Source organism: Pelodiscus sinensis, chromosome 5 (assembly GCF_052426305.1).
Source record: "Pelodiscus sinensis isolate ZL-2025 chromosome 5, ASM5242630v1, whole genome shotgun sequence".
Taxonomy (NCBI): Eukaryota; Metazoa; Chordata; order Testudines; family Trionychidae; genus Pelodiscus; species Pelodiscus sinensis.
In genome coordinates this window covers 42,873,746-42,887,439 of record NC_143056.1, presented here as the reverse complement: position 1 = coordinate 42,887,439, position 13,694 = coordinate 42,873,746, and the positions used below count along the sequence as shown (strand labels likewise).

Genomic DNA, 13,694 nt, shown 5'->3' with positions numbered 1-13,694 from the left:
AGTTATTCTTGTAGGGACAGGGGAGTGGAAGGCTTTTGAACATGCTCGCCCTTCGCCCCTCTCCTCAACATGCTACCGGAGGATATAGAGCCTGAAGCAGGTTGGATGCATGCACTCTGCCCCAAGACAGCTGCAGAGCTGTTTCTCCATTTTATCTGCATAACCCTTGCGCCTAACAGCTCGCCTCACCCCCATCACGCTCAGCTGACAAACCTGGGACCAAGCCATAGAAGCACCACAGCGGGCTGGAAAACCAATCAGTGTAGTAACGACTCTCTTTGCCTGGAGTGTGAACTCTCCCCAGGAAATTCAAAGGGATCAGAGGCCTAGAACAAACCCAAACAGCACCCCCACATACACACACATCCTGTAACTAGGAAACAAGGCCAGGGCCTACACCCAGGCTTACACTGGCTAGCCAAGATAGCACCATGAGAGCAGCTACTTTGAGATTATGGGGCTGAGGAGGGTGAGACAGTGGAGTTTGAGTCTGTGTGTGTGTCACACTGCAGCCCTCTCACACAGAGAGGGACCATGCGGCTGCAGGGACTCCTTAGGCTAGTGTACACTAGGCAGTGTCTCTCACAGAGTCAGGGATGGGACTACGGAGCCGTTAAACAAGAAAGAGGTTTTAGGACAGATTCCCTGGGAGCCCTGTAGGGAATTCATGCCTAGTGTAAGAGTCACTGACCTAGTCTTGTAGTAGTGTAACTTCACAGAGTGTAAGAGATGCTGGAATCCAGCCATGGTTACTAAACACCTGAGATTAGTTTAGTAACCATGACACAGAGGTACGTGCCTCAATGAGTTTGCATAAGCATGAAGCTGAGTCCACTGTTCATTCACACTAATGGGGGCTACATCACACTGCTCTCTTTCACTACCGTACCACCCACAGTGAAGCCTGCATACACAGATACAATAAATTCACTTGCTGCCAGCTGCTATAAAAGGCAGTGCTAGTCAAAAGGGGACACACACCTTAGTCACATTCCTCTTGGGAAATTTGTCTCTGGCCTCTGGTGCAAACAAATTTTACAGGGATCAATTCAGATAAATGGTAAAACATGCATGGAACTATGTTTTAGGGCAAACATGGGCATTACCTTACAGTGAAACTGTGACACTACGGAAGAAATGCTGAACCACAACCTAGCAGTATAGTTCATGCCAAATAGGGGGCATTATTCTCTCTCATTAACCTGACTGCATACATCTTTGAACTATTGCAAACATATTTTACAATCATGCTGCACCAGAAATATGTAAGCAACTATTTAAGGGAAAAAGTCACTGAGAAAAGCCCTAAAATGTAACTGGTTGAGCTGAGAAAGCGCTTCCACCATGTATCCAAGTTACAACCAGACACATAGTCAAAGGCCAGCCTGTTTCTGTGGCTGGGTTAAACGGGGAAGGCAAAGAGAGAGGCTGAGAGAATGATGCAGGGAGTTATAGTCAGTGCAATAAACAGTATCTATTTTATTCAACTATTATCTGCTCCTTAAAAGCTGTTACATAAATAAATTGTATTCTTGTGGTACAGGGCATTTCAAACAAAACAAGAAATAAAACACAGACATGTACAAACAAAGCCAGCCAAGGTGATGTTTATTGGGCTTCCGAAGTGCTCCTTCCCACTTTGATGAGGGCAGATGGCATTTTGTGGTGCACTGTAGGGTAACTATACCCAGTCCCATTGTACAGAGCACTATGATAAAAGGTTTAGAAAAACCTGACTTGTGAGAAAAGATTAAGCTTCAACATATAACTAGTTTTATTTTAAGATGATGGGGAAGAGGGGAATCAAATAAGTTTTTAAAAGTGTTAAAGGCTGTTTTGCAAGGGCTGTGATCTATTGTGTTTTGTTTATAGAAACAATTGGGTTTTGGCTACCTTATAGAAGGGTAGGGCACAAAGCAGTGAACTAAATCTGCAGCAAAGGAGATTTAGGGCAGATATTAGGGAAAGCTTTCTAACCATATAGGTAGCCACTGGAACAGGCTACCAAGGGAGGATATGGAATCCCCATCATTCAAGGTTTTTAAGTACAGGTTGCACACACCTGAAGAGATGGGCCAGGTTTACTTGGTCTCCCTGCAGTGCAGGGGGCTGGACTTGATGGCTTCTTGGGGTTTCTACAAATCCTACATTTCTGTGATTGTGTCAAAATTCTCTTGTGAACAGGTAAATAATCCTGGGGGGTTCTGTTTTAAATTGGGGAAAAAGCAGAATCACCGGGAAATGGTGATACGTGCACTGTACTTGGCATAGAATTGAGAAAGATCCATCTCTGGTTTTGCACCTTTGTCCCTGCAGCCTGAGCTGCACTCTCATAGGACGCAAAATAAGCAAGTGATGAAAAAGTCTGAAGCTGTTCCAATGAAACAGCCACTCACTATAAAATACACAGTAGGCCTAAAAACAGCAATGGCATGACGAATGATGTACGCTGTGCACCAGCTCTAAGGTGCTCATGAAGCGGAGCAGTAAAGTGATGTCACTTGCCCTCATTTGGCATTCACAGGATGTGCAAAGCTCTCACTGGGCCAGGAGAGAAGGAGCTATTCCCTGGCTGTGGGAGACCATTGGGAGCCCTCAAACCTGCAGCTACTACCAATCCTGGGGCCAGTCAATTCCCCTCTCTGTGTTATTCACTCCATGCTGAGTGCATCTTGCATAGTGTGAACTCGGTGAGTGACCTTCAGCAGCACAGAGGAGCAGAGTCGTAGTTCCTCCTCCCAGGCACCTACGGGGATCCCTCTGGCACCTGGTAGGTCACAGCTTAGCCTCAGACTTGAGCTGGCACTGCAAATAGGAAGCAGCTCAGGCTTTCAAGCCCACCCATCCCCATGTCTGAGTTCTGGTGAGGAGCAGTAAAGTGCACACTGCTATCCTCAGTGTCCTAGCTCAAGCCTCATAGTATGAGTCCCTCTACCCAGGCTGGGAGGCTCACTCCCTGCTGTAGTGTAGAATACTCCCAGAGGCCTCTCTGCAATCCATAGGCAGGAGGAGGAGAAGACACCATTGATGGCTTGGGAAGGATCTGAACAGGATTAGTATGGAAAGCTGCAGATGAAAGAGGATGGGAGAGGCTGATTAGAGTCGTTTATGTAAACCCAAATCTCTCACATAACCCTCTGCTGCACCTGGCTCTGCCACGCCCACAAAAATCAATCCTCTCAAATTGTGCGCCCCCCACACACACACTAGTGATCTCTGCTTCCTGTCACTACCCCATTCCTTATCTCTTCTGCCACTCCTGGCTGCTTCCAAGGCCTTTTCTCCTTCGCGTGGTCAGGGAATAGCATCTGTTTCCCTCCCCTTGCTCAGGGGGACACCGAAGGGGAAGTCTGTAAGCGTGTCTCGTTGCAGTATTGCCAACCCTAAATGTTCAAAAATCATGAGATTGGCTTTAAAATAACTAGATTAGGTAAAAATAATAGATGTGGTGTACTTTTTTATTTGCTTTTTGTTGAGCCTTTAGAGTGCACTGGGGTCACATTTTGAAGCTTTCTCTGCAGTCACGAGGGCTAGAAACTTACTTTTTCTTTGAGAACGTAGGCTGCCATGGCCACATATCTATTTGACTTCAGCAGCACAATAATTGAGTGACTCAAGACAAAATAATGGAGTAGGTAAAATAATGGAGTAGGTAACACTGGAAGTACACTGCCTGGGCCCTTTGAGTGCCACCCTGGGAGATGAAAAGCCCTGAGTATGAGTTATTTATTGTATAAGGGTGAGGGGAGTGGGGCAGTACTTTAGAAAGAGCAGTTACAGGGAGAGTGTAACAAAGCAGCCCTTGCTGCTGCTGCACAGCAATTCACACAGACTGTGTATTCAAGCAATGGAAACAAGGATTTTATACCTATTTTCTGAGCAGTTTACTATCCACCTCACATATACAACTTGCCCCTCTCTTTCCCACAACTGAATTTGGTCCCAGGCTTCTCTCCAACTTGCACCAGTTTACATCAGTCTGAATTTGGCCCCACAGAGGCCAGTTTTTAGAATATCAGCAATGTGGATTAAATACAGTGCATGAAGGTATTAATTAGGACTTTACAGAAAGGTAATCGATTCAGGGTTCGAGGGAAATGTTCATGTGACATCCACCACCGCTTAATCCATGGAGAGAAATGCAGTGTCGTACAGACATTTACAAGGATTTAGTACCTTGAGACATGCAACATCTAGGATTTGTTTAATGTGAAAGTTACTGCATGGCAAGGCTTGGTAAAAATCTGCAGCGTACCATTCTGGGTAGACCTGCTACCAGGAAGTCACAATGTGCCATGCCCACTCTGGGATTTTCCCGACACTGACCCTACATGGGACATTACTGCATGGCAAGCTGGTGCACTGTAGATTCACACTGTAGCTTGTCATAGGGTTACATGCCACATGGACAACCCAACAGTGTCCAAACAGGGAGTACATCACAAATAGCTATTCCACTTTAAAACTACACCCTCTCAATCTGAATTAACTTCCCTTTGTAGACGAGCAGTAAATTGGCAAGTGTTCCATTATTTTTACAGTGGCAACATCCTTTTCTAAATTTGTGGGTCACTCTTACTCTCCACAAGCCTCAGATATCAGCCTTTACCTACCATTATTCAATGGCATCAGTGAAAATGGCCAATTCCAGGAGCAGGTACATCCTGAGGCTATGTCTACACTGCCCCCATTTTGCACAAAAAATATGCAAATGAGGTGAAGCGTGGAATATCGCTGCACTTCATTTGCATAATTAACGAGGCTCCATTTTTGCACAAGAGGCTTTTGCACAAGAGCCGTTTTTCCTGAAAAAACAGAGCCTCATCAGTTATGCAAACTAGGCAAGGCAATATTCCACACCACCTCATTTGCATATTTTTGTGCAAAACTGGGGCAGTGTAGACATTGAGGGTATAAGAGCAGATCCACTTAATGTATGGAATTGAGATTAAAACCCAAACACTGCTGGGGAAAAAATGAAGGTAAGTTGAAGCTTCAAATTTGAAATCTTCATGGAACAGCACCAAAAGAAAGTGCTAGAGAAAGAACATTTTATAATCCAAGAAATGCTTGGTGGATTTCTTGCTGTGCCTGACATATATATGCCTTTTTTAAACAGCCATCCCTGCTCACTAGCTCCTCCCTCATTTGGATATACTGTTTTTCTGTCTGTATGCATATATTCTTTAGGCTCAGGCAGTTAAAAGTTTCTTTACTGGTGTCTGCTGGCTACATGTATCCTAAAACACAACAAGAAAACAAAATGAGACAGATTTTTTGTTAGGATTCTTTCAAGACCACTACGGTACTGCACAGTGTTTCAAAGCACATATTTGGCCACTTACTGAAAACCTCCAGTAACTGTAAATGACACAGTTATGACTCACTACACATATTGCATACAAACACTTCATTATCCATGGAAATTCTCTCTCATTACCACTGATCTATATATGACATGGTGCAAAAAACCTGGAAAACTAACTAAGGAGGAATAAACTGAAATGCAGTTACTGTGATGGGAGGGAGAAACCTACAAGTAAACTAAGAGGGTGGTTAAGAGAGACCAGGTGACACACATCATCTGTATGGGGGCTTTAATGAAACCCAGTGGCTCTGATCCAGAGACCTTTTCATGCAGTGGAGAAATTTCCAGTAGGTATAAACAGCTTTCAGTCAGGCTCAGTATGATTTTGGTGTCTCAGTTACAGAGCAAGGAGGGGATATTTGCTTTCCATAGGGCTCTGCTGAGATCAGACCTCACAGATAGCACTCAGTTGAGAGCACCTCAATCAGAAAGATGGTGCTAAACTGAAGGGAAAGGAACTTCAACAAAGAGCATCAAGAATGACCAACAGAGCAGAAGATTAAGATCTGAGAAAAGATTACAAAACAAGTTTGGCATGAGGGCACTCAGCAACTCCCATTGTGACCCCTCTGGTCAGATTTTCAGAAGAGCTCAGTATTCCACATATTGGCTCTTCTGAAAATCTTATCACTTAGTTTGTTGCCTAAATGGGAGCTGAGCTCTTGAAAAATCTGACTCCAACTGAGGGTGATGAGCAATGAGCCCATATGATCACCTGGCCCATAATAGTCCCTGAGAGACGATTCTGAAGTAGAGGATTGTCAGAATGTAGGGCTTTTTCCAGCCCTACCCTTTCATAGCCCCACATATATCCTCTACTCTGAGTATGCATTAGGAAAATGAGTGGAGCAAAGTCAATTCCTCCTTTAAGGCAGCTGTCCGGATACTTTGCACTGCCTGAACTAGGTGCTTTACAGACAAGTATGAAAACAAGGTCACTCCCCAGAAGAGATTACTGTTTATGACATGGAAGATAGCTATCATTAGTCATTCTTTCATACACAGTACTGTATGGAGTTAGCATGCATCTTCAAAGCAGTTTACAGACAAGAACTATTTAATACATTACTTAGAGGGGTGATTTTTTCTCATTTAAGAAACAGTATTCTCTCCTTCCTTTTTCTTCATTTAATCCTTGCCGTGATAGATTCCTTTCCCACCTGAAACTGACAGAATTATAAATGCACCTTAAAATCTTCAGGAAAAGCCAAGTTTTTAAAGTATTTCTTGACACTGCTGTCACTCTAATAAACTTGTTTTCTGATTAGAAATCCCACTTTTCATAAATTCCAGAGTCAAAATTCTCTTTGTATTGAAACATTTGCAATGGAAACATTTACTTTTTTACAAAATAGTCTCTGAGCCAAGTGCATTACTGGAATGGATGGAGTTACACCTGGGATGTATTCAGTGTTCTGATTTCAATGAACTGACAATGTTTTTAGTAAGTTTTATCACACATTCCCAACATGGCTGTAATTGTAGAATAATAAAGGTAGAACAATCATCAGACAAGCAGAAGCTAAAACTGAGCAAACTGAAACCACTTTATCTAAGTTGTCTGGAAACCAACACAAAAATCAAACCTGTATTTAATAGATCAGTTAGAACCGAACCATACAAATCAAGTTTGAGGAGAGTTAATTTAACCACCTGTCAATTGAGTGCAATGCAATGGTTATGAATACTCTTATTGGGGTGAGAAATATTATATTTGGAAGGAAAGCGATCCATCTGACGCCAAAATTATAATCACCTCCGATAATTACATTTTCAGAGTTGTAAAATTCATTTCTATTGCAACACTGAAATCAGTCAACTCTGCACATAATTTTCTAATACCATTTACATTATTAAACCCAGACTCATTAACCAAAACACAAACAACCATTTTAGCAGCAGTTAATGGCACTTCTAACCGATGATCCTCTGAATCTGATTTAGAAGACAATGTAATCTCAATGGTATACAATGACCAACCCTGCTGAGCAAATGTAATCAGGGCTAAGAAGCAATTATTTAACTCCAACTGGTTTCTTCAGAGCTTTAAAACAGCATCCCAGACAAGAGCACAAAAACCTCACAATTGTACACTGGCTCTCTGGACCTTTTCCAGCTGGGGATATTATTATGCAATAAAGGTGCTACAACCCTGGATGAGTTTTCCTGGTAGATGTGCACCAGGATGGATCCCCTCAGGATTGCTGGGGGTGGGCAGAGTCTAGGAACTGTCTCTGGAGCTCCATTCTCAGGGTGCAGATTGGTTTTTTAGCTCTCCTACGGAGGTATGGGACTCTCCTCAGTCCAACCTGCTAGGCCTGGAATTAGTACCAATTCCGCCATGTCTCCAGTGCAGCGATGGGCAACCTGCAGCCCATCGGGGTTCTGTATGATGCCCGCAAGACATTTTTGTTTACCACTGCCCATGTGCAGAGCTGTTGTCATTGTTGGCTAGTTTCAGTTGTAAATGAAAGTCAGAAGGGTTAATAAAATGGAAAATAAGGCATAAGTATTGCACCCTTTTATGCTGAGGTATGGCATACCCACAATACATTTCAAAGGAGAGGAAGTTGAGAAGAAGGTTTAAGAATAATTGTATCCCTAGATAAAAAGTGCTCCCTGTGAAAGGTACATTCCAGATAAGGACTCAAGAAAGGGAGAATACATACCATGAAAGTGACATCAGCAGCAATGTGGAAGAGGATAGCAAATGTCAAGCATTAGGGCAAACACAGAAATACTAATAAGCCCAACATTTTTGCAGAAATGTGCAGACAAAGCAGGAAAGTGGATGAGCTAAAGGTCGAATATGAGAATCCCTCCACTACAGGTAAGCTCTTTATAAACATGCAAATGATAATAGTTACTAAAGATATGCACAAATGGTCTACATACAAACTAAACACAGAAGTGCAAGTGAATGTAATAACCTGAAGCAGAGCAAAACAAAGCAGATATTTAGCTTGAAAAGTCAAATGATGAGACTGAAATCCTACAGAGAGAAGAAGCAAAGGCCAGCTCCGGGAGAGTGAGTGAACTGTCACCAAGGCATAAGAGCTAAACAAGACAAGAGTTTGTCATAACACACCAAGGACGGCAATCAGTCAGGCTTGCACACATATGATTTAGTCAAGAGAGGGAACGCCACAGAGAGAAATCAGAACAGCAGTTCTGGTAACGAGCCGGAACCAGGATGTGCCTCTATCCCAGGAACATTGTGTCCATGGGCAAGTGATGTGTCCCAGCAACAAACAAGATGTAGACAGCCTTATTTGCAGACTAAAAAAGCCAACAGATAAGGTTTGCTTCTCAGTAATCATAGAGGGGGAAAAAGGTGCAAAATGAGGTAGAGCACTGACCCTGAAAAGCTGAATTCAAACACTAAAAGGAAACTTTCCCACATGCCTACAAAGAACAAAATGTTTGCTGAGGTGGCAGGCACCATGTTTTTCAGCAAATTAGTGGCACTGGCAGTGGTTTGGCACACTTCTTGGAACACCGAATGCTCCAGGATGTTTTCAAAACACATTTTGGCACACAATGGCTTTTGAGATTGCTTTTTGGAATATATTCAGTACCAGAAGCCTTTTACCACACAATGTCCCAGAACCAGGGAGTCTCATAGGAGCAAGTGTGTGTGTAGATAACCCAGCAGTCTGATGCAGAACTTCTACTCAGCATTAAGAATGAGTGAAGACTCCTGGGAATAGTGAAAAACTATCTTAAATGGAACAAGGCTATGAGTAAATTTCACACAGCTGAAATTTACTTAGAGAAATTGACCACAAAGGTATTTACCTATTTGCCTGATGAGTCTAAAACTCCATTGACAAAAATACGCAGAGGCCCAAATATTTTTTCTTTTCAAGTAGAGAGAGCAATTTATGTTGAATTGTGGCAGTGAAGCGAATTCACATCCAATTATGCAGCTCGGGCAAATTGCATAGGAAAAATCATTCATAAAGATTCAGAAGGGACATGGAAGCTAACACATGAAATACTAAGAACTGGTCTACACTACAGCTGTAAGTTGACCTAAGTTACATTACTTCAGTTAGGCTGGGTCTATACTAGACCCAGAAGGTCAGCTTAAGGTACACAACTTCAGCTACATAAACAACATAGCTGGAGTCAACATACTTTAAACCGAGCTTGGCACCGTCTTCACAGAGGAGGTTGATGGGAGCAAACACTCACGTTGGCTTCCCTTACTCCTCATGATTGCGAGGAGCACCAGCACTGATCAGGACTGTCTGCACTGTTCTATGTAGACAGGAAATGCTCTCCCCCCATCCTACCTTACACGTTTTGGGGAGCTGGAGTACAGAAGTCAATTCACCTGGCCTTCTAAAAAGCATTTCTTAAATGTGGACACCAGGGGATTTTTGTGCTCACAGCCTCCTGGGTGGTGAATGAGGGGGCAAAGGAATGTTAACACAAACAAATATCACTTGCCGTAGGAACAGACTTACTAGCTACAAGTCTTTAAAAAAGCAACCCAAAAAGCAAAAGAAACAACAACAACAACAAAAGACAAAGACAATGAAAAACACATGATTTGTTTCTAATGTGTTTAGGTCCAGCAAAAAATAGAGGCGACTGCACATTATTTTTATTACTGAGTTTGCGATAAAAACTGATAAATAAATTACAATGATTTGGGCATGTGTATGCACGTATCTAATTGTTTTTCCTAAAGTGAATTAAGTATTTTAGGAAAAACTGTCAAGTGTGGCCATCTGTAAGAGTTGGTGGCCGCACTCTGAGACCACCAGACATTTCTTGTGAGAGATACTGTGCTAAATCAACACTGCTGTATCAACTGCAGCACTGCTGATCTAGCTATAAGTATAGACATGCCCTAATATCTGAAACATGTACTGAGCATCAGTGCTGCTACTTTTGGACCCATTGAAAGGGCTCAAGATCTCCACAAAATTCTTCAAAAGGAGGGTGGAGATCTGTAGTACTGTAAAGATATGTCAACGAATGGCTCATTGTAACATTTGGTTTGAAAGCCATGACAGCAGCAGAGAATATGTATGTACAAATTAAAAGAGAGTTGGGTGCACAGCTGATTGAAACACACAACACACATTCAGAGAGCCGTTATCAGTGGCTCTTTATCAAACTGGGAGGCCAAATCAAGTAGGACCCACCGAGATCTGTCCTGACTCTGGTATTAATTCAGTAGTTTTATTGAAAACTAGGATAATGGTGTGGAGAGCATATTTTTAATATTTATGGATGACACCAACATGGGAGGGGTTGCAAGCATTTTGGAGGACAATATCAGAATTCAAAATGACCTTGATACACTGAAGAACTGGTCTGACGTCAGCAGTGCTTACCAGAGGGGAAAAAAGGAATAAAGACATCAACTGCACAAATCCAGAATGAGAAATAACTGGGTGGGCCAGGGCTACTCAACAAACGGCCCGTGGGCTGCAGGTGGCCCGCAACCTGTTTGTTTGCAGCCCGCGGTGTGGTTTGCGTTTACGCAGGGCTCAACACGTGGCCCACAGGTGGATCCTTTGAACATGGTCTCCACTGGGAACACATTGTCGGCCGACGGTCAGGGCAGTGTGTGCGTTTGTGTTACACCCAAGTCTTCAACTGCTGAGACACAAAGTCTCGTTGCAGTGGGCAGCCTACGAGGCTGGAGGGCGCCCCGAAAAATAGTTTAACGTCTGTGACTTTACTGCTAGGACCGGGGTCCTGTCGCAGAGGGCAGCCAACAGGCTCTCAGACGCCCCGACTTTATAGGAAGAGCTTATTACACCTTAGATTTCAGCTGCTAGAATTCGTAATTCCTTCGCAGCGGGCAGCCTTGGGGAAAGACTGAAAGGTGCCCCAGTGGATTGTGCCACCTGGATGTGACACAAATCCAAACACCCAAGCTCTCCCTATATCTGTCCCTTATGACCGGCTGAAGTTCTTTTAAATTGTGCCTGGTTCTGTTACAGCAACTGAAGGAGTCAGGTTAAAACTTAAACAGTTACAGGTTTATTGAGGAAGCTTATAAATCATATGGTTGCAATGGCTAGACATCTCAGAGGGCAAGCAAGATTGTTTGAGATGGGGCAGTCTGTCTGGCTACACACACTCCACAATGGTGAGTCAATATAATGGTCTTCTGTTGCTATGTGTTTTAGTAGTTAAATTCCTGGACTGTCATTGCTCATTAAAAGTGCTGTCATATAGGTGGAAATTGGGTAAATACTGCATTTTATTAATATCAGCAGAACTGATTTAAATGGAGCCTGCGTGTTGTATGGTCTTGCCTTAATCTTCGTATTCATGCCCGTCAGTGTGAAAAGGTATTTGCATATATTTGCCGAGAGCCACAACTTAAGTGTGGCTGCATGTGCTCTGAGTATCACTGTGGTCCCAGGGCTTCCAAAGTTGAGTAGCCCTGGGGTAGGCAGTAGTCCTGCTGAAAAAGATCCAGGGGTTAGAGTGGATCACAAATTGCATGAGCCAAAGTGATAAATTTGCAACCTAGGAAAATGTCACTCTGAGGTGAGTTTCCAGAAAAGTCATATGTGAGACAGGGGAGGTAAGGGTTCTGCTCTATTCTAGTTTCCCCCAGTATACTCTTAATGTAAAAAAGCGACCTTTCACTGATTAAAGCAGCACCCATGAAAGTCCAGTATTTCTCACAACGAGGAGATGGAAATCATTGGGAAGAACTCACAAAAAGCACTTTGGGATGACGTCCAAAAGAGTAGCTGGGAAAGTCCTATTCTGACCACAATAGAGCAGCGATATTGATGTGGGACCTGCCTCAAGCACACAGGCACACAACTCAGACTCCAGGTTACTCAGTGAACAGCCAATATTTCCAGGGGACATATCGGCACTACCAAGGAAAACAAAACCACCTCCATGTAATGGACTGTTCTAGCAGCCTTCTAGAATGGTTACCACAGCTGTGATTAAACATGTTAAACCCATCTCTTCACATAACAAGGACCCAGAGAAACCAACAGACATTAGACCATAGTCCAAGAACAGGGAATTTCTGGCTTTTTCTAAAAGTATGGATTTCAGCATAAAACATCTAGCCCAAATTACATATAAACAAATACACTAGCAGAATGGAGACTCCCTCAAGTCAAAAATTTGATCAGATAAGTAAGCGATGCAAGAGTGATAAGTAAGTGAGGCATATTTAGTCCCATGCAGGTTTAAAGCAACACCGCTGCAATGTGGAAAATCACAGGTAGAATTGCTATATAACTGACATGTAAAACACACTCAACTACCAGAGATGAGACAAAAGTTAAAGCTAACAAGAAATCTCCAAGACATCAGGGAAGTTAAAACAGAGACAAAGTATAACAGAAGCATAAATCTTCCATACAGATTAAGAATGTAAAAGAGCAGTTGATTAGTTGACTATCCGATAAGCCTTGGCTTATCAGGTAGTCGAGTTGACTATTCGCTCCCCCTCCCTTACGGCCTCTATATCAGAGGCAGCAAATGGGGGGAGCAGGAACCGGTTCTGGGGTCTCCCTAGGTGACTCTGGGTTCCACAGAAATGCTGCACAGAGCCTGGGATCAGCTAGGACTCTCCAGCTAACCCCAAGCTCCATGCCACTTTGAAATGCTGCCGCTTTGATGTACCTCCCTTTACCCCCCAATTTGCTGCCACTATCTGATAGAGGCAACGGGAGGGTGGGAGAGAAGCGACAAGTCATTTGCTTATTGGATAGTCAACTAGTCCTTAACATCCTTAATCCTAACACCTGCTTTAGTCACCAATGAAATTCTGCAAGTATGAATACGTCACCTCCTTGGTGCCATGGCTGGCTTCATGCACCCACCCACAACTCATGAAGGCCTGTGCCTTTCACTTACTCTGGCCACAGCATCTTGATGGCATGAATGGCTTTCCTGGCAGTTATTCAATATTCTTTCCCAAAATCAAAACTACCAAAGGAAAGGAATTGCAACAGAATCGGCCTAGGTCATTTATGACTCAGATTCCAACACAAGATCCTAGTGGGAGGGGCTGACACAGTGGAAGATGCTGGTGTAGGAGATGAGCGGTGCTGACTGAATGTCCTTCAGGAAGGGGTTCTGGTGGCCTCCTGGCTGTAACTGAGAAATCAGAGTTTCTCTCATACTCACCAGGTAACTGGATACCCAGCAAACCTGGAACACACAGTGTCTCAGAAACAGAGGGGAGATGCAACACAGTGATAACATGAGGAGGGGAAAAGAAGGAGTCAGCAGATCCTCAGCATTTCAAACTTGGCTGGGGATCCAAGCCCCTTCTGAGGTTGGCTCCTCATGTCTCACTGATTAATACCCAGCGAAT

The 13,694-nt window shown here is 43.4% G+C and overlaps 1 long non-coding RNA gene across 2 annotated transcripts in view; it reads right to left on the bottom strand.

The window, feature by feature from the left end:
• LOC112544898 (uncharacterized) overlaps window positions 1–13,694 on the bottom strand; it is a 197,272-nt gene that overhangs the window by 29,569 nt on the left and 154,009 nt on the right. The gene's annotated exons all lie outside the window — the stretch shown is intronic.